Source organism: Sorex araneus, chromosome 1, assembly GCF_027595985.1.
Source record: "Sorex araneus isolate mSorAra2 chromosome 1, mSorAra2.pri, whole genome shotgun sequence".
NCBI lineage: Eukaryota > Metazoa > Chordata > Mammalia > Eulipotyphla > Soricidae > Sorex > Sorex araneus.
In genome coordinates, this window is record NC_073302.1 from 199,371,062 (window position 1) to 199,397,150 (window position 26,089).

The window sequence follows — 26,089 nt, forward strand, 5'->3', positions numbered from 1 at the left end:
AGTTTATGTAACAAGGGATTACTCATGCATTAGATACCTGAGACAGAGGCTGTAGCAAGCACAGGGCTCAGGCACTTGCCGGCCTGCCCCTGACCTGAGCTCAACACCCCAGCACCACACATGGCCCCCTGCGCAGTCAGATATAGCTCAAACTGAAAAAGAAAAAAACAACACAGCAAAAATCTGAAGCAATTTAAGAATGAGACCAATTATTTTTTCCTCAACTGGTAAATGAATGTCTTTGTCAAACTTTTCGATTTTGGTCATACATCAGTTTAATCACTTTATTTCATTCATGAATATTTGTGTTTATGTTTTTTAATAGTATGTATAATGCATTGCTGTTTTCAAATTTAATATATATTAATGTACTATTCAGATGAAGTTAATCTCCTTCATATCCTTTCTTGTCTTTAAGTGACTCATTTATTATTTTTCTCCAATTTTTCCACCGCTAGCTTTACCAGTAATTCACTTATTTTATTAGGGGCTTCAAAGAAAGAGCTATGATTGTTCTTTATCATTCTCAATGCATTTGTATCTGTCTAAATTGGTTTCCTCTATCTATTTTCTTGGGTTTCTCTTAAAGGGGTAACCCTTTTAATCTTCAAAAATCTGAATGGAACAAACAAGCTTGATTTTCCCCCTAAGTATTCTTCTTAAGTCCCACATAATCAATTCCTCATGAGATTATAGAGGAATACAACAATTTTGTTTTATTGTTATAAATACCCAGCTCTTGTGTCCATAACTAAAATTTCTCCTTCAAATTATGCAGCAGAGAGGGACTATCTTTCCTTCCCCCACATGTTTCCTTCAGACTAATTCTTTTTTATTTTTAGGCTTTTGGGTAACATCCAAAGATGCTCAGTGGCTACTCCTGGCTCTGCTCTCAGGAATTATTCCTGGTGTTGTTCGGGGGGACCCTATGGGATGCTATGGGATGCCTACTCAGGTGGGCCGTGTACAAGAAAATGCTTTCCCCGCTGTCTTATTGATCCAGTCCCTCATGGGCCAATTCTTGGACATGGTGAAGTAGAGATGAAGGCTGGTCACCCGCAGCCACCCACTGCCAGAATTACACCCAACTCAACATGACTGGAGAGAAGGGATGGAGACACGCAATAGACAAAGTGGCCATGCTCTGGGCCTCAGGACTCAGGACCCTGAATTGTATCTTGAGAAATAATCCTATGAGTGAAAAAAGCCTCAGTTTCGCAAATAAGCTCTTGTATTTACTCACCACCAACAGCAGGGCCAACCCAGCAAATACCTGAGCCTCGCAGTCACCAAGAGCCAGCCACCATTCCTACCATAACCTTTCCGTGTCGACAGTCACGTGAGCCAGTCACGTGAACAGCGTTGTTAAATGAAAAGAATGATGGGTCGTATTTTCTTTTGTAAAAGTATTCCCAAATGCTATCATTGTAGTTTACTTTTTCTAACAGAAGAAAAGAAAGGAAAGCTTTGCCCATGGTGCTGCTCTTAAAGAGCTCCATTCTTTGGAGACAATGTGCTTTTTGAAAAGGGCACACACGCATATTAAGCACTCCAGCCGCATCTCCCCAGCTCACTCTGACCATGTGCTGGCTTCTGCTCTGTCACTATGCATCTCTGCATCCTTCATGAATGTCCCAGGGCCTGGGCACAAACCTTCCCTGACCCATTAACCAGCAGCAGCAAAATGCAGAAGCAATTTCCTACCCCCACCCCCACTCCCACTCCCCCACTGTGCTAATCTTCCAGAAGGCTCGTTAGCGTGCTGGGCTGGGGGGCAGCGACTGGGTGGATGATTTTCAGTCATTCTGACAGCACCTCCCTGAGCTGGCCCCTCTGTAAAGCATGGCAGGAAAATTGCTCACTTGTCAATCTGTGTATGAGGACATGCCATTTGAAAAAGAATTTCCCTCAAAAGCTTGCGTATTACAAGATAAAGCCACTGGCTGCCTTGGGCCACCCTGGGTGCATTAAGTGTGTGTGTCATTGGTTTTCACAGGGAGGTTCTTTGAATTCATCTGTTTTTTATGCCAAGAACCTGGGCTAGCGGCAGCATTTGCTGTGCATGCTTTTAGGAAACCACAGGGCAGCTTTTCCTGACCCAGTGCTAGGACCGTCCCTCCCCACCCACCAAAGACAGAAAAGTCTCTGCATACACAGACAAGGCTTAAAAAAAAAGTTAATTCCATGCTACAGTGAAGACAGCTCAACCAGGATATATTTGAAGAACAAACTCAAACATTTGCTTCTCGGCTGATTCTGCTGAAAAATCAAACACACCATAAATGATAAATGAGGAACATGATGTCTCGACATCCCCCCACCCAAACACTATTATTTAGAACTGACTGGCCACTGTAGAGATGTGGGGTTTGAGCAAATTCAGAAAATAATCACTTGGGGGAAATAATTCGTTTTTCAATTCACAACGGGATGAAGTTGGTCGCCTTGGATAACCCCAGTCTCTCTCCCTCTCTCCTCTCTCTCTGAATTTCATACTTGCTCTCTGTGGCTAAAAATGGAAAACTTCGGTCTGATAAAATCTAGAGATTTGGTCTCGCTTTTAATAAGAAGCCCATCTTATATTGATGTAAATAATGCTTTCAGGACTGGAGCGATAGCACAGCGGGTAGGGCGTTTGCCTTGCACACGGCTGACCCAGGTTTGATTCCTCCATCCTTCTTGGAGATCCTGGCAAGCTACCAAGAGTATCCCACCTGCACGACAGAGCCTGGCAAGCTACCTGTGGCGTATTCGATATGCCAAAAACAGTAACAACAAGTCTCACAATGGAGACATTACTGGTGCCTGCTCGAGCAAATTAATAAACAATGGGATGACATTGCTCCAGTCCTACAGTGCTTTCAGAACTTTCTTGGAAGTCTGAGTGCCTGAGCTCCTGCTGCTGTGTATTTCCACAACCATACATCTAACCTGCAAGATGGAGGTCCCTGGGGCTCACCTGCCCAGCACCAGCTCCACGCTGTTCCCCTCTTCACCCTTTCTTTTAATTCCAGCCACTAATAAAATGTAGCATATTTTAATGTATAATTGTCACTTTATCACTGTATCACTGTCATCCCGTTGCTCATCGATTTGCTCGAGCAGGCACCAGTAATGTCTCCATTGTGAGACTTGTTACTGTTTTTGGCATATTGAATATGCCACGGGAAGCTTGTCAGACTCTGCCATGAGGGCGAGATACTCTTAGTAGCTTGCTGGGCTCTCTGAGAGGGATGGAGGAATTGAACCCAGGTCGGCCATGTGCAAGGCAAATGCCCTACCTGCTGTGCAATCGCTCCAGTCCTTCTCGGCCTTTTGGCTAAGATCACGTGTGTAGTAATGTATTAATAAATTATTAATAAGTGCAGGGCAAAATTTTCAGACTTAATAGAAGCTGTACCAAATGGCAAGAAGTAGAAATTTCGGAGCAGGAGGGATAGTACAGTGAGAAAGGCACTTGCCTTGCAAGCAGATGTCCCAGGTTTGATCCCCAGAACCCAGATGGTCCCCAAACCTGCCAGAAGTGATCCCTGAGCTCAGAGCCAGGAGTAAGTTATATGCATTGCTGTGGTGTGACCCCAAAACAAACAAACTAACAAGAAATCACTGTTTGAATATAGGACTAGAATTTGGAGTTAAATGTACAAAGAATGTCAAATACATACTAGTCCTAAAAGCCCTTGGCTTTTGCTAGGTCATTTATGTCTTTTTTTATTATTATTAATCCAGTAACAACAGTTCCTTGTAACTGAAACTATTCTCATTTATTTGGATGAGGGAATTAACGTTTAGGGAGTTTAAATAAGTCTCCAAAGTTGGGTGGACAAAATAAGGACACAAACACAGGCCTATCGGGTAACAAAGCATGTGCAGAAGAAGATGACTGAAGAATCAGAACTCTGGGGCTGGAGTGATAGCACAGTGGGTAGGGCATTTGCCTTACACGTAGCTGACGTGGGTGCGATTCCCAGCATTCCTTATGGTCCCCTGAGCACTGCCCGGAGTAATTCCTAATTGCAGAGCCAGGAGTAACCCCTGTGCATTGCCAAATGTGACCCCTCCCCCCCCCAAAAAAGAATTAGAACTCTTCCTGCTAGCATCTTGAGGCCAAATGAAGCCACTCAAACTCAGCAGGTCCTGATGTGGACAACGTAACATTTGGGCCAGACAGTCACGAAAATGTGTCCCTTCTGCTTGTTTTCCTATAACCAACATTTCTCCTCCACTTCTGGTAATTGGTGACTTAGTTGAATAAAGAGTAAGGGGCCCAAAATTGTACTTCATATTGATGGAAGTGAGTTACAGTAGATTAATGCTGGGTGGAGGGGCGGGACATGCTTGTCAGGGAAACCAGCCCAGGCGCCTCATGCGACAGAGCAAAATTACCCATTCATTTTCTCAGGAAGTTACCGGTTACGGAATTTTACAGTTCTCTACTGAACAGCTGGTGCATTAACATGCTGTTAAGTAAAATAAACCCTACTGATTTTACTGCAAAGTTGTATCCAAATGTTCAAAACACAGCGGACCTGGGGCCAAAACACCAGGACACACGACAAACGTCCAAATTCAAGGGAGAGGCATCCCACTGCAGACTCCATTTTGCATGTGTTGGTCGACGTGGCACCTTCCTTCCCTGTTGGATCTCCCGTCAACCCACTACTCCTATCCACCGCGAGGGTCTTGGTGACAGGGACATTCTGGCAGATCTGGAGTTGTAAGATCCGAAGGAACAGTTCCTTGGCATACGATCAGTTGCTACTGCTAATTGTGCTTCCTGGGGTATAGGACGTTGGCTCCATGGAAATCTTCTTTACTAAGGAGGGAAAGAGAAAGGAGGAGGAAGGATGTGGCTGGTTGGGTGAGAAAGGCTGATGTGCTATTGTATGATTTTAGCCCACAGGAGCTTTCCAGGCCTTCTCTTCTTCCCAGGAATGACCCTTATTGCCGAGGTGTCTAATCACAGTCTCTCATCCAATGTGGCCACAGATGCCCCCTGAACCCAAGGATGGATTCCCCAGTTTGCACCTCTCCCTCCCATCCAAAGTCTGAGGACAAGAGATGAGAGTGAGCTGGGAGTGACCTGAGTGGGCAATGGGAAGCTGAGGAAGAGCGTGGGCCTGGGGTTCAGTGGGGGAACAGACCCACTAGGCTCTGGAAGTCTGGGCTCAAGCAATGGCTCAGAATGCCAGGAATCAAACCCCTACTGTTAGGATGTTCCCTTCACACTTCCGGAGACACAAGTCTAAGACCAACTTCCGTTTCTGGAAATAAGTGATGTCTGGTTGTCTTTCTGGGTGCAGATGGCCAGACTCTTCCCCCAGATTTTCTCTGGGGGAAGAGCCATTCTCAGGGGACCTGGGGGCCACTCCCAGTGATAGTCAGTCAAGCCAGATGGTCCAATGTGTGGGCCCAGGGAAGAGGAGCTGCTTGGGTTCACTGGTGCAGGGCCACCATGGCTGGGCCCAGATGCGTCCGGGGGATCAAGGGGGGCAGCACAGAGCTCAGTCTTGCACATGCAACAGTTGCTTCCCTGCCCACCAGCCTCTTCTGGTTGCATGAGTGCCAAGAGAGAAAGCTCTCTGAGGCCTGTCCTCACAGGGACACCGGCCCTACTACCTACACACTCCCCTCTGCTCCCCATCCACCTTTCCCTGCCCCTATACCTTCCCCCCTCCCTCCCTCCCTCCCTCTTCCCCTCCCTTCTGCCTTTCCCTCCCCTTCCTTCCCCATCCCTCCTTCCCTCCCCCTCTACCTTCCCCTTTCCTTTCCCCCCTCTCCTCACCCCTCTACCTTTCCCTTCCTTTCCTTCCCCCCTCCTTCGTCCCTCCCCCTTTGCCATTCCCTCCCTTTCCTTCCCCCCTCCCTCTTTCCTTCACCTCTTTTCTTTTCTTGCCACTCCTGGAGATGCCCAAAGATCACTCCTGGCCGTGGTCAGGGGACCCTATGGGGTGCCAGGGATCAAGCCTGGGTCAGCTGCATGCAAGGCCAATGCCCTTCCCACTCTCCTTTCTCTCCAGCCGAGGACCCCATTCTTTATTTCCCCCGTCTTTTTCCTGTTCTTTGTTTTTCTCTCCCTTTGCCTCTATTTCCTCTTTTTCTCTTTCCTTCTTTCTTTCTTCTGTTGAATCACCATGAGATACACAGTTACAAAGCTGCTCATGGTTGGGTTTCAGTCATACTTGTTCCAACGCCCATCCCTCCAACAGTGTCCATTTCCCACCACCACTGTTACCCTCCCGCCACCCCCTGCCCTACAGCCTGCCTCTACAGCAGGCACTTTCCTTCTTTCTCTCTCTCTTCTGGGCATGATGATTTGCAATACAGATGTTGAGACGTTATAATGTCCATTCTCTTTCCTACTTTCAGCACGCAGTTCTCATCCAGAGTGATCCTTTCCACTATCATTGCCATAGTGGTTCCTTCTCTATCCCAACTGTCCTCTCCTCCAGCACCTGAGAAAGGTCCCAATTATAGGGGCCCATTCTTATGACCTAATGTAACTCTAATCACCTCCACAGAAGCCATCTCCAGATATAGCTGGAGCACAGAGCGAGGCCCCAGTGCCCATGTGTCAGGGATAGACATTCAGCAAAAAGTCTGGGTCAATGACAGGGGGCATTTTTTTCCCTTTGCCTTCAGAGGTGAAGCCTGAGGGAATTTCTCGGACTCTGCACTGCTGACAGACTTGCAGGGACACCGATGGGAACCCTCTAGACATTCCCTTTGGCTGCGCTTTTGTTTTCAGATCTAGGGTTACTGTACAAAAAACTTGACGCAATTCATTTCCGGCACATTTCCATACAACTCAGGATGGTGGATTTGCTGAACCCAGTCATGCAGCGAGGGGGCTGCGAATGCTCAAACGAGTGCAACCAGAAGCAGAGGTGAGGCAGGAGCAGGTCATCCCAAGAGGGCAAAAATGCAGAACAGTGCTAACTTCGGCAGCACATATACTAAAATTGGAACGATACAGAGAAGATTAGCATGGCCCCTGCGCAAGGATGACACGCAAATTCGTGAAGCATTCCATATTTTTTGTTTACAATAGCCAGAATTTGGAAAAAACCTGAGTGCCCTAGAACAGATGACTGGCTGAAGAAACTTTGGTACATCTATACAATGGAATACTATGCAGCTGTTAGAAAAAACATGAGGTCATGAAGTTTGCATATAAGTGAATCAGCATGGAAAGTATCATGCTAAGTGAAATGAGTCAGAAAGAGAGAGACAGACATAAAAAGATTGCACTCATCTGTGGAATATAGAATAACAGAATAGGAGTCTAACACCCAAGAATAGTAGAAATAGATACCAGGAGGCTGTTTCCATGGCTTGGACGCTGGTCTCTCATTATGGGCAACTCAGAGAAGGGAACACCAAGTAAAATGTGGTCGGAGGTCATGCCAGGGAGTAGTGACGAGTGCCAAATGTAAACTGGAGACTGAACACAATGGCCACTCAACACCTTTATTGCAAACCACAACACCTAATCAGAGAGAGAGAACAAAAGGGAATATCCTGCTATAGTGGCAGTGTGGGGTGGGGGGGGAGACGGAATGGGGAGGGTGGGAGGGATGCTGGGTTTACTGGTGGTGGAGAATGGGCACTGGTGAACGGATGGGTTCTCGAACTTTGTATGGGGGAAACATGAGCACAAAAATGTATAGATCTGTAACTGTACCCCCACGGTGATTCACTAATAAAAAATTTTTTAAAAAAGAAAATGCAGAACAGCTCAGAGACCACTGAGATGCTGAGGTTGTGGGACAGTCCTCAAGGATGTCACTGGGTATTCTTCCTGAAGCAGACAGAAGGAACCCGCTGCGCCCCTGCTGATGGCATGCTGTCTGGTTGGCCCATTTCTCACGGTAGCATGTTAAAGCAGCTGCACGTCCCGAGCAGTCTCCCTACTGTCAAGGATGGGAATACCATCAGCCAAGACACTCGACAGCATGCTCTGGGGCTTCCACTCTGCCTCTTTGTGGGGGGCTTCAGTTTGACTTTGAGTTTGGGGTACCCATCACAGGGTTGCAATGCTCTCAGGCCCGCCTCCCCAATCTACCAGGAAGGTGCTGTTGAACAGTGAGTCTCTCCTTGGTCCACTGGGTTTTGCCAGTATACACTGCAGGTGGTTGCTGGGCCTCCGCCTGGCTCTGCCTGACCACTCTGGGCAGCCTCATGTACTCAACATGTGCTCAGGGCCACAGGGACTGAACCAGTCTTGATACGGCTGCTCCACGCGCTGTCTGTCTCCCCGCCCTGCCTCCCTTCCTCCCCACCTCCCTCTCTCTCCCTCTCCCTCTCCCTCTCCTCTCTCCCCCTTTCTCCCCGCTCCCTCTCTCTACACTCCCACTTGAGACTTCTCTCCCTCTGCTCCCTCTTCCTTCTGTAGCTGCTGCAAGAGATGCAGGAGATGCAGATGCAGAGGAAAGTGTAGTCGGTTCTTGTTATCTTTTAGAACGTGAGAGCATCTTTATACAAAAGTGTCTGTACGAGAACTGTGTGAGAACGTGGGCGCATCTTTATACAAAAGTGTCCTTTAGCAGATGGCCAGATTCACCTGGGAATCCTGGCTCTACCTGACCTCCAGCCCCAGGACTTTCCTGCCAGCATTCACGGGAGTCTGGCCCCCCTTTTGGGAAGGCATAGGAAGATCCGGTCCTGCTACCCGGGGACCTTGCCGGCGAGCAACTGGCCGCTGCAGGCACAGAAAAATCAGATAGTGTGTGCAAACTCCACGAAATAAATTACCCGTATTAGTTTTTATTTAAACTATAATTGGATATGTGAACAGAAAATTAGTGTCATATATTGACACCATCTGGTACTCCAATTTTACACCAGTTTTTGTTCATTCTGTCTTCATTTAAACAAAATTAAAGGGCCTCCCGCACATGTGATTTTCTTTTTATTAATTATTGTTTTCACTTAGATGCCATCATTTTGACCGGGGTCCTGAGTGGATTTAATAATTTTGAGATAATGGAACAGGCATTAGGTTTCCAACAGCCAATGTTCTGCCACCTCTCCAGATCCCGAGACTTCAGAGCTGATGTGTTTTCCCAGAAACAGCTCTACCGACACGAGTTCCCACACGTGTTTCCTGCTTCTTGGCTCAACATCGACCCTTTTGCTGACCCTGTGCTAGGGCCAGAGGGGCTAGGAGACAGGCCGAGCAGCCGGAGCTTCTCTGCCCAGCAAGAGGCTCAAACCCACAGCCTGGTAGAGCACAAGGACCCATCTCCATGGAGGAGAAAGAATGAGCCAAAGAGAGGAGCGGGAGAGAACCGAGCAAAGTGGCAGCAGCGGGGAAGAGGAGCCACAGAATTCCATGTTTTGCCTACGTCTAGCACTTTGCTAGTTTGTGCTGTGGTTTCGGAAGCCCCCCTCTCTCTTCTTTCCCTCTCCCCCTCTCCCTCTCTCCTTCCCTCCCTCTCTCTCTTCTCTTCTCTCTCTCTCTCCTCACCCCCCTCTCTCTCTGTGTCCTCACCAGAACCCAGTCACACTACTGTCAAGCGCAGACTCCCAGCCTCCAGAACTCTGACCTGCTGTCGAGCCCAGATTTGCTTCAACTTTTTCCCACTCACAACCCTTTTACCCGCGAGGAGTCCTTATGCCAGTTGGGTGTGGAGGTGTACAGAATAGGTGCGCAAAGCCAACACTGACTGATAACGAATTACAAAGAAACCTTTGTCCAGAACCACATCCAAATTCCATTCCAGACCCCATGTGGGTGGGGACTCAGAGCTACTGAAGTGGGGCAGGTTGGAGAGCAAACAGTGCAGCTGTGAGGGCAGCCACCAGTGAGACTCAGCCAGTGGGCACCCACCCACCCGACTCCCCCCTGGCTCTGTGTCCCGGATGATACCTCCCACTCTCCTACTGTCTCTTGAGCCGGGACCCAGATCGTGAACCAACACAACCTATAGATGCTGGCAGTGGAGAGGAAGGGAGGAAACGAAGGGGAGATGCCTTTGGAGAGATGCATATATAACGCATAGACAGAAGGTCCTTAGCCCCTGGTCTGCAGACTCAGCCAATGCTGAGCACAGGCAAGGCAGCCTTCCTATCCCCAGGAGATGAGGGATGCCAGGAGATGCCAGCAGTCCTTTGGGGACCAAGAGCTCCTGTGGGGTCTGACCACTGGCATCATGGGAAAGTGAGAGCTAAGATGTGCAGGGACCTGTGTCCCATTTGAAATTTGGGTTTGCTCTGCACTGGTTCCTCTTGGTGGGACTCAAAGGTTGGCCAACAGTCTCGTGAACATCCTTCCCATGCCAGTCGCCTGCTGCATAAGCTGCACCATCAGATTCTTCTCTTAGCGCTGTTCCAAGCAGCCACCACTGTCTGTACCAGGAGAAGCACCCAAGGGCCAGAGCAATGGGACATAGGGGAGGGCACTTGGCTTGCATGTGGCCAACCCAGGTTTGATCTCTGGAATCCCAGAGGGTCTCCTGAGCACCACCAGGTGTGAAAACCCCTCTCCCTAGAAAAGTCAATAAATAAACATACGAGAAGAGAAAGGAGAAGGAAAAGAAGGAAGAGGAGGAAGAGGAGGATGAGGAAGAAGAAGAGGAAGAGGAGAAGGAAGAGGAGGAAAAGAGGAAGAAGATGGGGAGGAAGAAGAAGAGGATGAGGAAGAGGAGAAGGAGAAAAAGGAGGATGAGGACAAGGAGGAGGAGAAAGAAGAGAAGGAAGAGGAAGTGGGAGGGAGAAGAGGAAAAGGAGGAGGAAGAGGAGGAGGAAGAAAAGGAAGAGGAGGAAGAGGAAGAGGGGGAGATGGAGGAGGAGGAGGAGGAGGAGGAAAAGACAGAGGCGGAGGAGGAAGAGCTAGCCCCACACAGGTTTGGGGTTCCTCTCCTGATTGCTGGGTCCTTTAAGAAGACGGCCATATTTCTACCACCTGGCACCATGCCCACATTTCCATGCTGCTCTTCTCCAGATGTCCTGGCTGTCACTGCTTCTGCCCGGCTTCTCCAAGTCCCGAGCCAATGGGCCAAATGGTGAGAGTAAGTGCAAGCCCACTCTCTCGTTCCACAGCACACTCTGCTCTCCAGAGCCAATTTTCTTCCGTTCTATTTCAGGGACATTCCTGTACTCGCACTAACAGTGCATCAATTCACGTTAACGAGTGGCACAGGGAGCAGACTGTGAAGCTCCAGGTGCGGGCAGAGGTGGCCCGGCAGGAGAAGCGGGCTTACCTGGGTTGTGCGTGTACAGGACACAGACACCCGCATCTGTCCATGATTCACACCCATGCCTCATGTGTTCTAACATAGGTGGCTTTATCATCTAAAATCTTGGGGCCAGGGCCATAGCGCAGTGGGGAGGGGGCTTTCCTTGCCTGTGGCCTACGCAGGTTGGATCCCTGGCACCCCATATGGTCCCCCAAACCCCCTCCGCACCAGAAATGATTCCTGTGTGCAGAGCCAGGAGTCAGCCCTGAGCACTGCTGGGTGTGGCCTAAAAATCAAATAGAAAAATAAAATCTTATAAGAAGTTGGAGGAAGACTATTCTTCCATTCCCACCACTCCGCCCTTGGCGTCTGCCCCAGGCCTCCAGAAACAACAGTACGGATGTCATATTTGGCAAATGAAAAAAAAAATGAAGACACACCCTGCTAAATTTGAATTTGAGAACAACAAAAATAATTTTTTTTTGCTTTTTGGGTCACACCCAGAGATGCTCAGGGGTTACTCCTGGCTTTGCACTCAGGAATTACTCCTGGCGGTGCTTGGGGGACCATATGGGATGCCGGGGATCGAACCCGGGTCGGCCGCGTGCAAGGCAAACGCCCTACCCGCTGTGCTATCGCTCTGGCCCCCCAAAATAATTTTTTTGTAGAGAATATACTCCACACAGTATTGGAGGCATGTGGTTTTTTAAAAAGTTATTACTGAGCTGAAATTAAAAAATAACTGGGAATTTTATATCTTCCCATCCTAAAAGTAGGAACCCCGATCCTGTTTGGAGCATGCGCGAATAAAGAAATAAATGGTGAGAGTCGCCTAATTCTTGCTTTATCCTTTTCATCTCCCTGGCCGTTTCCACAGTGAGAGAAGAGTTTGAAATACTTGCCTACTAGCCCTTTCTCTCCAGGCCTGCTTGAATTAAAACCCCCACGACCCATGGAGATGAGAGGCTAGGAGAAGCCAGACTACACAGACTGGCGCCCTGATGGCCCTTGGCCAACCCCCACCCCTTTCTCCAGGCAGCACAGCTAGTAGCAAGAAGGGGCACGCCCAGGGGGTGGAATGGAGCCTGCCTGCCTCCCTCCCTACCTTCCCTTTCATTCCCCTTCCCCTCCCTTCCCTCCCTCCCTCCTCCCTTCTTCCTCTCTCTTTCTTCCCTTCCCCTCCCTCCCTCCATCCTTTCTCCCTCCCTCCCAAACAACAGTGCTAAGGCCTCACTCTTCACGCAGGGATCACTCCTGGCCATACTTGGGGAACCGCATGTGTTGATGGGGATCGGAACTAGCACCCACTGCATGCCAGGCGCCCAGTGCTGTGTCTCCGACCTGCCTCTACCAGCCCGTCAGTGAACTGCATCACTGCACAGTGGAAGGGACAGATGGGAATGGTGGAGCCTCCTGACTGCCAACTCTGCCGCCTTTGGTGCCTGTTTGCCCCTGGAAAGAACGCGTGGCTCCAACCCCCACAGTCTCCAGAGTAGCTCCCACCAGGCTGCCAGCCCACCCGTAGGTCCCTGTGCTCCATTCCCCAACACCTCAGCATCTTGCAGCTAGCTCTGGAGAGATGATCCCTAGAGTTCACCTGGTTAGAACTAGCATTTCCGTCGATTTAAGTCTGCTTCCACCCCGGCCAGTGTCTGTGCGTCTTGTGAGTTTGCTCATCAGATCTATCCAGAGTTGAGATCCACAAAGTGGGCGATTACCAACCCAAATCACAGCAACTGCCTTCGGGTTCCCCTGTGTTCAGACGTACGGACATTCTGTATGTCTTCACTGGCTCCTTCTCTGAAGTGAGAGGACAAATAAAAACCATACTTACCGAGTACACACAATCTCCCTTTATTCAACGCTGGATCAAGCCGTGGGCAGTCCTCGGGAGAAAATTAACTACTCTTGACAAAAAGGAAAATAGAAGTATGCTACTTTGGACCCGGTCTACAATCTGGAGCGCATGGAACACTAATGCTTTTAATTCCTAGTTGAGCAGCAGTGGAAAGGAGAGCAATTAGCGAGCCATTTTCCACATGCTCAGAGGGTGGGGAGCTTGGGGCCAGTGGGGTCAGCCAATGCCGGGCAGTGCAGGGGTGTTATTGTGACTCCAGAAAAAAGCAGTTGCCAGAAAGGAACCTCAGATTAACAGGAGCTTGAAAGCCCTTTGTTCTGTGGCTTTTTAACTCCTGAAGGTTTTTTGGGAGGTGAGCTGCAGCTGGAAGGAAGTGAAGTGGAGGCCTCCCCCTCACACCCCAGCGCCCAGAGGCTGCCAGCAGGGGCCAGGAGGGGGGCATTTCTGGCCATGGCAGAGCTTCCGCAAGATGTGGTCATTTCTAGGGGCTGGACTGGTAGGCGTGGGATTGCGGATCCCCTGGAGACCAACCCTCCTCCCCACCAGTCTCCTGAGGTCACCCAAAAATGAAGGAAGACGCAGCCTCTGAGGTGCTGCTGGATTCAGGCCCCGGGGCAGGGCGCCTCTGCCCTTCTCCCAGCTGCACGCCCAGCAACTGCTATTCCATTCACTGACTGACTTTTAAATATAATGTGGATCAGACATAAACCAGTGACTTTAGGCTCTCGTGTCTCTCAGGCGCCCTGGAAAATGGGGCTTCAAGAAAGCCATTTCCTCCTTGGGTTATTAAGTCTTTTAAATCTCCTCCACCCCAGCCAGCTCGCCTCAGCGAGCTGGATTTACTATTCTAATGCAAAATGGCAGGCAAACTCAAAAAAGCTGCATCTTTTTTATACACCTAAAGTTAATTTAGGTGTATAAAAATCTCCATTGAAATATTTTTTTTTTAAAGATTCCTAACTTTCCATCAGCGTGGCTGCCAGGGTGTCCCTAGGAGAGGGTTGCTAAGGAAACGGGAAGCCAGCAGCAACCCTGCTCCTTCCCTGTGGAAAAGCGTTTATCACCCATCAGTCATTCTGAGAGTTCAAGGCACCACAGCGAACAAAATGACGACTTTATCTGTTTCTCCCAGGAGAGCAGTTCTAAGAAGCAGATTTGTCCAACGCCATCAACAGATTTATCTAATGACCCATCCTTGTAATGAGATGGAAAATGGATGTTGTTCATACGGGGAAGCTACCTCTGGAGCTATGCCCGAGCCCTCAGACTGCCGGTTCAGAGACGAGAGGCCAGCTTTCCGACAGTCTGTGAGACTCCTGACACCACAGTAACTAACGCCAGGTACTGTCAAATCTACGCTACACACGGACAGCTCTTGTTTGGGTGTCAAATCCAATTCCCAGTCAGCTGCGAAGAAGCTAAACAAAAGCCCACATGCTCGAGTGTGTGGAGGAGAGATCCATAGAGAACCACGTCTTCCTGGCTAATCTAAGTCCGTTTTGAATGTTGCTTACAGGCAGTGACTGGGAGAGCGCTCGGGCGGCTTTGGCACCCGGGGTGACAAGGTGCCCAAAGCAACAGCTGGAGGACACAAAGGCTAGACCTCAGGCAGGGCAATGGGTGAGTAAAGCCACTCTGAGCTGACTGTGCCCACGCGGCTCACAGTGTGTCTGCAGACCCTCCTGGTAGCCCCCAACACACAGCCCTGCCAACCCCACCATCTGCCGTCCACTTCTCTCGCACACACGCTGCCTGGCCGGACTCACTGCATCCTGCTGTTTCCTGCTCCCTCACGCAAACACTGCATCCAGGGGACCCTGATGCAACTTACATGTCCACCTGTCCACTCCAACTCCCGGGCTGACGCTGCAGCACTGGGGACTCCGGGGCTCCTATAAAGCAGTAGAGCCTATTCCATCTCCCAGCCTGTACCATCTCCCATCTTCCAGAGTGACGGAACTGTCCCTCAGCCAGAGTGTCTGCTCCCAGAGTTCCCGAACAAGGACCTCGCAGAACAAAATCAACACCACACTGCCCCCAAATTGCCCTTTAAGCAAAGGGAAGGTGCCGGCTGGTTCTTCTATGTGGGTGGGGTCGCCCACTCTGGGAAACAGGGCTTGCGCGTGTTCCTCCCTTATAATCACTCTCTTGATGGACACATACCTGTGTTGTCCAGACAGTGACTCCCCTGTCCACTGCTAGACCTGAGCCCCCCCCATCCCACCACACCATGTAAGGAATTGATCCCAGATGGTACTAGTAACAGCTGGCTTCCTTGGTCTGGGCGGCGTGGGCCAACTCACATTCTGCGTCATTTACCATGCTCTGTCTCTCCGAGTAGAAATTCACTCCAGGTAGAATTGATGCTCTGAGTAGAAATTTTCTCTAAAGGGAACGGCTGAGCAATGTGAAAATTGCTCTGGAGAGGAAAGCAAGCAAACCTTGGCCTCCTTCTGCCCATCTCCTCTCCTTGACGAATCCTCCCAGCAGCAGGGAACACCTCGGTTTTGGCAAACCCCAGTGATCAGTACCCTAGTGATTGTACCAAGGTGATAATTCTGGTCCTCAATAAAGAAAAGCAGAACCTTCCTCTTGGCTGCCTGCGCTAATCTCCATTACATGGCCGATGTATGCATGCATGCATGTTAATGTGCATGTGTGCATATGTGCATGTGTGTGTGCATGTGCATGTGTGTGTGCACACGTGGGTGGTTTATAGTATGTGCCAAGCACTATTTACAGGTCTCTGTTAGCACATTTAGTTCACTCTGCTGGACTGGTTCTTTTAAAACTCTCGTTTGTGAATAAGGAAATAAATGCCAAGAGCGTTTACTTCATCCCATCTTAAGGTCGCAGAAACCAGACATTCCCTAATTCACCTGGCCTGCCATGGGCTCGCCTTGACGGCAACTCAAATGAGGGAAAATAAGAAGGTCCTGGGGCAGCCTGGGGAAGCGCCACCCCATTATTCACAATTATGCACCGGGAAACGTGGACCATAAACAACATGGGCTGTGCTTTCATCCTTGTCTGTTGTAAAATGAAAATGAGCAGATAGGCCTCTCTTGGCCTCTCCTTCATTTTCCAGGCATACCCAGTCTCTTGGGTGCACACAAATAGACTGCCTGTAAACCCACTGATTCTATCGATTTCATCGGATTAGAAGACCCTGCTTAGCCTTGATAAAAAAGCTTTATTTTTCAGACCAGAGAAATAAGGCCAAAGCAATAAACACGTGCTTTGCATGCAAGAGGCCCAAGGCTCCATCTGCAGTGCCATGGGGTCCCCTGAGCACCAGCAGGAGTAACATTCTAGCATCCCCCGTGGTAGCCCCAAGCCTAACAAAATCAGCTTTATTTTCAGGCACAGGGTAGGGAGGAAGGACGGAGGGTTTCAACAAATGAATTTGGGGGTGGGGGAGCACAATGCATTCCTTAGCACCCAACGGAAATCTGGCCCGGTGTAAACCCCATACTAGCCCAACCCCAGGGCTGAGGCTGGCCTCGGGGAATGTCACAGTGCCTGGTCTAAGTGTGACAGCAACTTGCAGGCCAGAAACCATCTGACACTGCATATCCCGAGGTCACTCTCCCCCTGCCTTGCCAATCCTCTTCCTCCTTCTCAGACCTGTGACGTCTGTTCCTCCTGTTCCTCTGCCATGGTCCTGCTTCATGGGCAGAAGGAACCTTCATGCATTCTCTGCCCTGGCTCTGTACCCCATACAGACCTCATGATGCCTCATGGCCAGCCTCATTTTCCTTCTCTACCAAGCATCACGGGGTTCCCTTCTTCTTCCTTAGCAGAGAACAAATGAACACACTCCAGTCTCTCATCTTCTTTGATCACTGCCAGGAGTGATCCCTGAGTGCAAAGCCAGGAGTGACCGCGAGTACTGCTGGGTGTGGACCACAAAACAAACCCAAAGCCAAAAAAACAAAAATCCTCCCTTGAGGAAGAATATATCAGATACACTCATTCCCTTATTATTTTGGTTTCTGAGCCACATGCAGCAGTGCTCAGGACTTACTGCTGACTCTGGACTCAGTAATCACTCCTGGTGGGGCTCAGGGATGATATGGGGTGTTGGGAATTGAATCAGGGCTGGCCTGCCTTACTATTACTCTGGCCCCATTTCCTTTTCTGAAGTTATTCCTGAGCCCACTGTCATGTAGATTCCCTATTTCCCCACCTCTGCAACAGCTCCTGTCAAGGCTATTACCCATCCCCTCCTCTCCGAATCCCACAGGCGACTCTTGCCAGCACCTCCCTCCACTCCTGCTCAGTGGAAGAAGCTGACATGGGTGGGGGGTGAGGAGGATGGTTTGCATCAGTCGGTGATCAGGAGCGACTTCTGGCTTAGTTTTTGGGAGACTGTGTCAGTAGGGATCAAGCCCAGGATGTCTGCATGCAAAGCCTGCGTGTCTGAGCACCCCATACAGGCCCCCGAGCCTACCAAGAGGGGTGCCTGAGTGCAGAGCCAGGAATCCACCATCCACCCATAAATCCACCATTAACACTTGATTATAAATGACTGCAGTCATTTTGTTATTGTTGTTGTTTTATTTTTTTTTTTTTGTTTTTGGGTCACACCTGGCGATGCTCAGGGGTTACACCAGGCTCCGCATTTAGGAATTACTCCTGGCGGTGCTCAAGTGACTCTATGAGGTGCTGGGAATTGAACCCGGGTTGGCCACATGCAAGGCAAACTCCCTACCCACAGTGCTATCACTCCAGCCCCTGCAGTCATTTTTATACATATCATCATTGTTGGGCTTATTCTCCATATAATGTTTTCCATCTTCACTGTCACTGTATCACTGTCATTCCATTGCTCATCAATTTGCTCGAGCGGGCACCAGTAACGTCTCCATTGTGAGACTTGTTGTTACTGTTTTTGGCATATCGAATACACCACAGGTAGCTTGCCAGGCTCTGCTGTGCGGGCAGGATACTCTTAGTAGCTTGCCGGGCTCTCCAAGAGGGACAAAGGAATGGTCGGCTGCATGCAAGGCAACCCCCCTACCGCTGTGCTATTGCTTCAGCCCAGGTTATCACAGTGTTATTGCTCCAACCCGGCCAGTTAGCTCAGATGGTTAGAGTGTGGTGCTAATAACACCAAGGTCTTGATCCCCGTACGGGCCAGCTGGGAGCCAGTTTTTTTTTCCACCTTAATTTAATGTTTATCAGTAAAACCAGACATATGATGATACTGTTCACAATATTTTGCAGATATATGAGTGAGATTATATTATTTTTTATTCTCATGTGTCTAATGGCACCCTTATTTTTGGTCACATAACTTCCAAATGTTCATTTTTTTCTTTTACACACAGCATTGCAATGAATGTCTTTGGCAAGGGGGGAAATAAAACACCCCAGGAACCAAACCCTTTCTTCATTTCTGATCATTCATCATTCCCACAAATAGAAACCCAGAAAAAGAACGTTGGCAAGAAGAGCTGAGAATCTTTCAAGGGCCATGCTCTGTGTCCGAGGGTCCCGCCTCAGCAGCACCCCTCTGCATTCCTCCTACCAAGGGGAGGGCCCTTTGGGCTCACCACTCAGTGCCTCAATCCATCAAATATCCTCAGTTTTTACCATCCTATTAATCTGACAGGCTAAAAATAGCAGCTCATTGTGATTCCAATTTCCATTCTGTTGGTAATGAGTGAGGCGGAAGAATGTTCGGATGTTTTTTAGGCATTGCTGTGCCTCTCTGTAAAATCGACCACCTTTCCCTCTTATTGGGAACTTTACGCTTTTATTATTACCTTTTTGCGTAAGCTCTTTTAGTACAAAGAACAGAACTCTTTGTCCTGCATCAAGTCAAGTATATTCCCTAGCTTATATGCCTGTTAAGCAGTTTTGGGATAATCTATAATTTGACCTTTCCTTTTGCTATTTCTCTCACTCTTCTTGAGCTTATAAATTCTCCTCCTAAACTTGTCTACATTTTATCTCTCCTTACTCTTACATTCAGTCTTTCCATATTTGTGGATTATATATATTTTAAAATAAGCTCATTTATTCTTGACTTGGTCTCATTATAGATAGCTAAGGTTTAATAGGATGTTTTAGTTTATATTTCGTTTTTCTTCAGCTTGAAAATTCTACTGCTGCTATTGACTATTCCATCTTAATAAGGTACTTTCTGTTTCAAAGCAATTATGCAAAGGACACAGATGGAAACATAACTAAAGAAAGATTAGTGCCTTTTCTATAACTTCATTATCCAGTTAGAGAAGTGATTGTTTTTACTCAAGCATGAAACATGCCCCATTTTTAATCAAATTAATTTGCTTCTTAAAGAAGCAAACAAATAATTCTTAAGTCTGGAACAATGGTAGAGATCATCTGAAATTTTGAATTATTTGAACATGTTGTTTTTCCAGGTAACTATGGGTAGTATCTGGCATCTACAAGACACAGTCAGCCAGAAATTCAGCATTAAGAAATAGAATAACTCTGCAATGTAAAGAAACTGCCAACCACACCCGTTAGACAACAGACGATTTGTCACTTTTGGCAGAGGAGGAGCAAATATGTAATTTTTTTTATTCACTTGACACATTCAATTATCTTCTAAAAGTTTTCATCACAGGACTGCTTTCAGCCATTGTCGGATAAAAAATATTAATGCATAAGTACAGGTATTCCTCGCTTTATGGCATTGCATCAAAAGGTATTGCATCAGAAGCCCAAAAATCCCTCCCCAAAGCTTTTAAACTGGAAAAAGGAAATAAATGATGGGCAATTAATCCTTGTCAAGTGGTTGTGAGGGGCAGCCAAAAAGCTGATGGCAGAAAACCTGGGGTAGGTGGGGTGCGGAAATCCGTTCAGCAAAGCCTCGACTGGGGCGTGCAGAAGAAATGATTGCTGTGTACTGGAGACTCACAGATATATGACACTCAAAGGGACTGTGAGAATCAATTTCATTTCACCTCCTTGCCTTGAGAACTAATCAATAAAACCATTCAAATCAATGCGCACGCCTTAAAAATCAAAATATAGTATGGGGGAAAATTGAGGCCAGGTCCACTGCCCAGAGCGTCTCCTTGAGAGGAAGCAGAAAGCTCTGTTTTGTCTTGCCCGGACCGTCCGACCTTTTCAATGCCTAAATGAGGGCCTTACAGTTACTTGGTGGAGTTCTTATGGTGACCCCCGGGACACGTCAGCAGGATAACCTGGGCCACATCCACAGAAGCATCCAGTCCTTTCCCTCAGCCAGCCTTCCACGCCAGGGGACACCAACTCCGGAACAGGCAAACTTCGATTCTCCACACTCAGCTTTGCTCCTTGGGCTCTGAGCTGTAAGATAGAAGACATGAGACTTGGTAAGACAAGCCACTCGGGTATGCTACGAGGACAAGGCAGCAGAAGCCCAATGGCGAACTGGTAAGGACTCAGTTCTACCAAGAAAAGTGTGTCTGACCGCATCTTTACACTGTTAGAGAAATCACCGAAACCAGTCGATGCTCACATTTAGATTCTTCTTTCCTTTCCTTTCTTAAAATTCAGACTAACTGTTAAAAGGTGGAGGAGGTGGGGTATAAATCCAACCCATAGAATTTAGCCGTTCATGTGTGTTAAATCCAACACCTTCCAGAGTTTGATCTGAATCTTGGAGCGTTACCATGGTAACAACTCCCAGTCTGCATTTGACAAGACCCCTCCACACTGCCCTGTGAGAAATCACCTGTAAGTAGCCGTCCATCTGCCTTTGTTCTGCCCTCATCTTCTCCCACTATGCGAATCAGGTCAAGAGCCTTGCCAAGGACCTGTGAGTGACCAGCCAAGTACTGGCCCAAAGAGTGCCCTTGTCCACCTCAGCCCTTCCCTTCCCCCATGTACCTAGAAGTGGATTAGGTTGAGGGGAAAGGGTGTCACACAGCAAACTCTTTTCCCAGAAACATCTGGATCCTTTTTTAACTGCTGCCCGGCTACCAAGGACTCAAGCCCTGGAATCTGACACAGTTCCTCCTCCATGAGAGAGAATTTGCTTCTCTCCTGGTTGGTCCTAACCCCAAAGCATCCAGCTCCGCCCACTGCACTGGCAACCATAGCAGGGTCACTCCCTCTGGCCCCAAGGATGCTTGGCGCAGTTGGAATATTCTAAGTCCCACCAGGAGGAAGGTGGGCGATGGCCTTTTGCTTAGTCAATGGATGGTGTTGGTTGCCACCCCACTCTACTCAGCACCCTCCTTCCCTTTACTGTGGTAAACCTTCCTTCTGGGCCCTGTGCTTGTCTTTGGGCTGTGCTGATGGAGAGAAGAAATGGGTCACGAGATGATGCATCAACTTTGCGTGACCATTTTTCTGTAGCGTGGACACTGCCTGCGTGAGTGAGGGGGCTGTTTGTGATCTGCTCCAGCCTCCCTCAGAGGTAGGAGGGGGCGTTTGAGCTCACCGACGTCTGGGCACTAGCTGCAGCCCTGCTGAGTGCTGCTGTCTGACATATCGGTCAGCCTAGACAGACCCAGGAACGAATGACCAGCTGCCCAGGCTCTGTCTCCAGTGTCAGGCCTCCTGGGTGAGAATTCTGCTCTGGCACCTTCACGAGCATCTGTAGTGTGAACAAAAGAAAAGAATCTCTTCCCTTTGGGTCTGCTCCCCTTCCCTTTTCTCCGCTCCTCTGGGCATCTCTTCTTCTCGTTTTTACAACTCTTGTCTTCCAGCTCCTTATTACTAATCTTCGGGTATAATCCAGGTGATAACTTTCTCCACAAAACTCCTAATCCTTTGGCTTCCAAGAAATGCCACCTCCATCCTGACACATACTTAGCTTTACTGTAACTCGTCTTTGTCTTCATCAGGCGCTCGCCAGACTTAGATCACAAAAGGAGAAAAACCGCCAGGCACACAGCTTGTCTCCAAACACACACTGAAAGTTTGACTTTATGTTTTTAAATACAAACCTGGTGAGCCCTGTTATCCCACAGCCCACAGCATGTATAAACGATCATGACTACAGGTCCACTTAACACAAGGTTGGATTAATCCAGTGACTCACACAACTAAGCAGGAGTGCAATGGGATAGATCAAAAATTAAACTAAAAACCTTTAACAAACCATGAGGTCAGAGTCATAGTACAGTGGGTAGGTTGCCTTGCACGTGGCTAGCCCAGGTTTGATCCCCAGCATCCCATATGGTTCCCCTAAGAGGGATAAGTCTTGAGCACTGAGCCAGGAGTAACCCGAGCACACCAGGCATGGCCCAAAAACAACAAAAGATCTTCAACAAATTAGAGCTCATGATGTATCATTGATAATGGTTAAAGAGCAACTGTGACAGAAATAAACCCTAAATATTATATGAGACAGTGAGAGTGTTTAGAAATTTTATAGGACTTTAAGACAAGAGATTTTTTTCAGTGCCTGATTTTGACAGGAGATGTGGGATCAGGGTGGCCTTCACTGACAGAATTTTTAAAATGGAATTAATCAAGGTGAACTGTATCGCCTGCTTTTCCTTCCTCCAAAAAACTTCTGGAACTACTAAAAATAAAACAACACTTTGGGCTCAAGGAGCCCTATGGAGAACATGAATGCTTGGGACAGGTAGGAAAGGGTGGTAGTGGTTTTGGAGGATGACAGGGTGAGGCTGGCGCTCTGCTTTCTCCTATCTGCACTGCATGAACATATAACTCGCCCTGAGTTATACAAGAGGAGAAGGGCTTGTGAAGACCTTCAACACTGGTGGCATCTCTGCATCCGACTCTGTCTCTAAAAGGGGACATGGGCACGGGTGCTTTTCTGTGGCTTCCACAGGAAAAACACATTTGGCATTTGAACAGCAAAATGGGGACGAGCGCTCTTTCTATAACGTGAAGAGTAGACAACTGAGGATGGCAGCCTTGCTTCTCTGTGCCTGGAAAGGGATTTAACCAGAGGGGCTGGAGTGATAGCATAGCGGGTAGGGCGTTTGCCTTGCACGCAGCCGACCCGGGTTCAAATCCCAGTATCCCATATGGTCCCCTGAGCACCGCCAGGAGTAATTTCTGAGTGCAGAGCCAGGAGTAACCCCTGTGCATCACCGGGTGTGACCCCCCCCCCCAAAAAAAAGGAAAGGGATTTAACCAGAATAGTCCCTGAGAGTTTGCCAAGTTCCTAGAAGGTCAAACACTCCCAGGAAACTACCACTTCCTGGAAACAAGAAGCCTGGGGGTCAGGCTGAGGGTCTTTGGCCCCACTAAGGTGACGGACTCATGCCACGTTCACCATGTCTCACCCAAGGGTAGGAACGCATCAGCCAAGTGGAGCAGCTATAAGGAGGACCTTCCGTACAGGCCTCTAGAAGGAAAGGAAGCACGGCAGGGAGATGCCACTGTTGAGATGCGTGTTCCTCGTGCTTTTAATATCAAACAAACTTTTACAGTCATAGCTGTCGAAAAATGCAGGTACCACTCGGGCTGCTCCGTGGAAGGTTTTTGGTGAGCAGGAAAAGTCATTACTTCCTTGCAGCCTTCCTTTCTTCCACCCAAGTGGCAATTATCTCAGCAGCTATTTGTGAATTTTATTACATTTTATTGATTTAAATTCAATTATACCCAATTTTACTGTAAACACAACAAAGATAAAAACTGTGGGGGAAAAAAATGTCAATTGCTTTCCAAAAACCGGTGAGAAAAATCTATTCCATGACATTCCCCTGTGACACGAGAAGCCCCATGACAGTAGCAGACTGTAAACACACTTACGAACACTGCATCGCTATGAAGGAAATAACAAAGTCCGGCTGAGTCTTTTTTTTCCAATGAATCACTGTGAGGTACAGTTACATGTTGGAATCTAGCTCTAAATATGTTAGGCCTGACTTTGGTTTGTCCTTTCTCCCCTTGCCACTAGGAGCTTAGGTATATCGGTCATGCCCATCAAAGTTATGTTCATATAGACAAAAGAGTAGAAGTAAGCCTGCAATGGCAATTTAAAGATAATCAGTGTATGGATGCAATAGATTTTTTCTTACTGCTTCATTTTAATTTGGATTTTTAACCTGATGTATTTTAACGGAAATTTAACTCTTTCTGTTTTAGCTTGTGCGCCCTTTTGATTTCCTGTAGATTAGAATTATGCTTTATTTTGTATAACACTTATGCTGTAAAATTTGACTGAATTTTTATGGGATAATGTTAAGAATCATTTGTTAGCATATAATATATATATATGAACAGTTAGAATATCGGATTTGTAAATTCATAGTACCTGTAATAACTATCCTTCTGGTATTGGGTTTTCAGTTATATGGCAAAGTATTTTTGATGAGTTAAATCTATGATTTTATATGTATTAATGAGATATTGTCTTTCTCCTCTCTTCCTGTCTTTTGAATAGTTTAGTTTATAGCCATGTCTTTTTGTATGGACAAAGGAAGACATTTAATATTATGCCTTTGCAATTGGGATTTAATTGGCTTTGAATATTATTAATTCCCAGGCATCTGCTTTCTTGACTGTAGCCTTGGTTGCCCTCAGTTCCTAGCCCTCTAAAAGGCAGGGTCCCAACGTGGGACGAAGAAGGACCCAGGGCAAGCGGTAAGTTGTGTGCTACCCTGGTATCGAGATGGGCCTGGCCAAGGCGCCTAATGCTTAACTATATGTTAAGAGCTTGGTCATGGGGTGTCATGTCATGATCCAAAAGCAACGGTGAGACAGGGCCCTGCTAGGGCTAGGAAAGACTAATCTGGCCTGAGCGCTGTAGTCTGAGATCGAGGTGACCCCCGGAGAGCAATTCTAAAAGTTTAATGCATCTCTTGCTATGCCCATACAAAATGATTAATATTGTGAATGCTTATATGTTTGCCGGACAAGGAGAGGAGAAACACAACCATGGGATTTCATCCTTGGATGGGTCCTGCTGAAAGCGTATCTGTCCTAGAGAATAGGTGTTCTGCTAGTGTTATTGAACTTTTTGTGCCTAGCATTTTATTTTATGGTTAAAGTCTGTTCTAAACAAAAAGGGGGGAGATGTTGGAATATTTCCCCTTTTCCAGCTGCCTTCTGGAGTTTTGTCACAGAAACCTTTTGTCACAGAAACCTAGCTGATCTTTGACCTGCAGATCTAAGGTGCTAGCCAGGCTTGACTTGACATTGTAGATTCCAGGCTCTGGCCCAGCCTAGTCTTTGGGATGTAAATTTCAGGTGCTGTCTAGTTTGTAATTGACATATAGATTTCTTGCTGCAGCCCAGTCTGGTCTTTGGGATGTAAATCCGAGTGCTTTCAGCCAAAAGAAAGCTTCTATCTTCTTGGGGGGGGGGGCTAGATTAAGGGCCTGCAGATACAAGAGAATTATGTTGCCTCAGTGTTCTTCCTGTAAGATCTTTTGGTGCTTTTGGTGACGTCAATGTATTGTGCCCTTTGGAAGGGCCATGATCAATAAAAGGGGTTCGGAGAGAAGGTGAGGGGGGGAAAGGTGTAGAGAGGACAGAGAGTGTATAGAGGGAAGACTGGAACAAACTGCAAGTGAGGCCAACCATCTTGGCTCCGTTCCTTCCTTCGCCTGCCACATCTTCGCCATCAACCTCCCCAGGGTGGGGGAAGCGGCCGGAGGCTACTGAACTCGGGTGGTGGGAGAGACAGCTGCTGCTCTAGGCCCTGTGCCTGGCTCGGTGCGGTGAGGCATCCCTTCCCTCACCCGCGCCTTTTCTTTTTATTTTTATACAGTTACAGACTTAGAAACTTTCATGCTTATGTTTCAGTCATACAATGATCAAGAACCCATCCCTCCACCAGTGACCATTCTCTACCACCAATGTTCCCAGTGTCCCTCCCACCACTCCAACCCCACCCCTTCCCTGCCTCTGTGGTGGGCACATTCCCTTTTACTCTCTCTCCTTTTGGGTGTTATGGTTTGCAATACAGGTATTAAGTAGCAATCATGTTCGGTCTATAGTCTACTTTCCCTGCTGGAGTCTTAACGCAGTATCTTTCCAAAAGATACTCAAATTACATTTTTTGATGAAATCACTCAATGTTCAAGATAGATGCTTGTATCGAATAGGTCGGGAGGCTGGAGGTCAGCGAGGCATGTAAGGATCCGGACTCCAGCCAGCA

At 47.9% G+C, this 26,089-nt stretch overlaps 1 non-coding gene across 1 annotated transcript; it reads left to right on the forward strand.

Moving 5' to 3' along the window:
* Positions 1-6,932: 6,932 nt before the first annotated feature.
* Positions 6,933-7,039, forward strand: LOC129401242 (U6 spliceosomal RNA). The gene has a single exon (XR_008628174.1). It is a non-coding gene; the product is annotated as a U6 spliceosomal RNA (small nuclear RNA).
* The last annotated feature ends 19,050 nt before the right edge of the window (positions 7,040-26,089 follow it).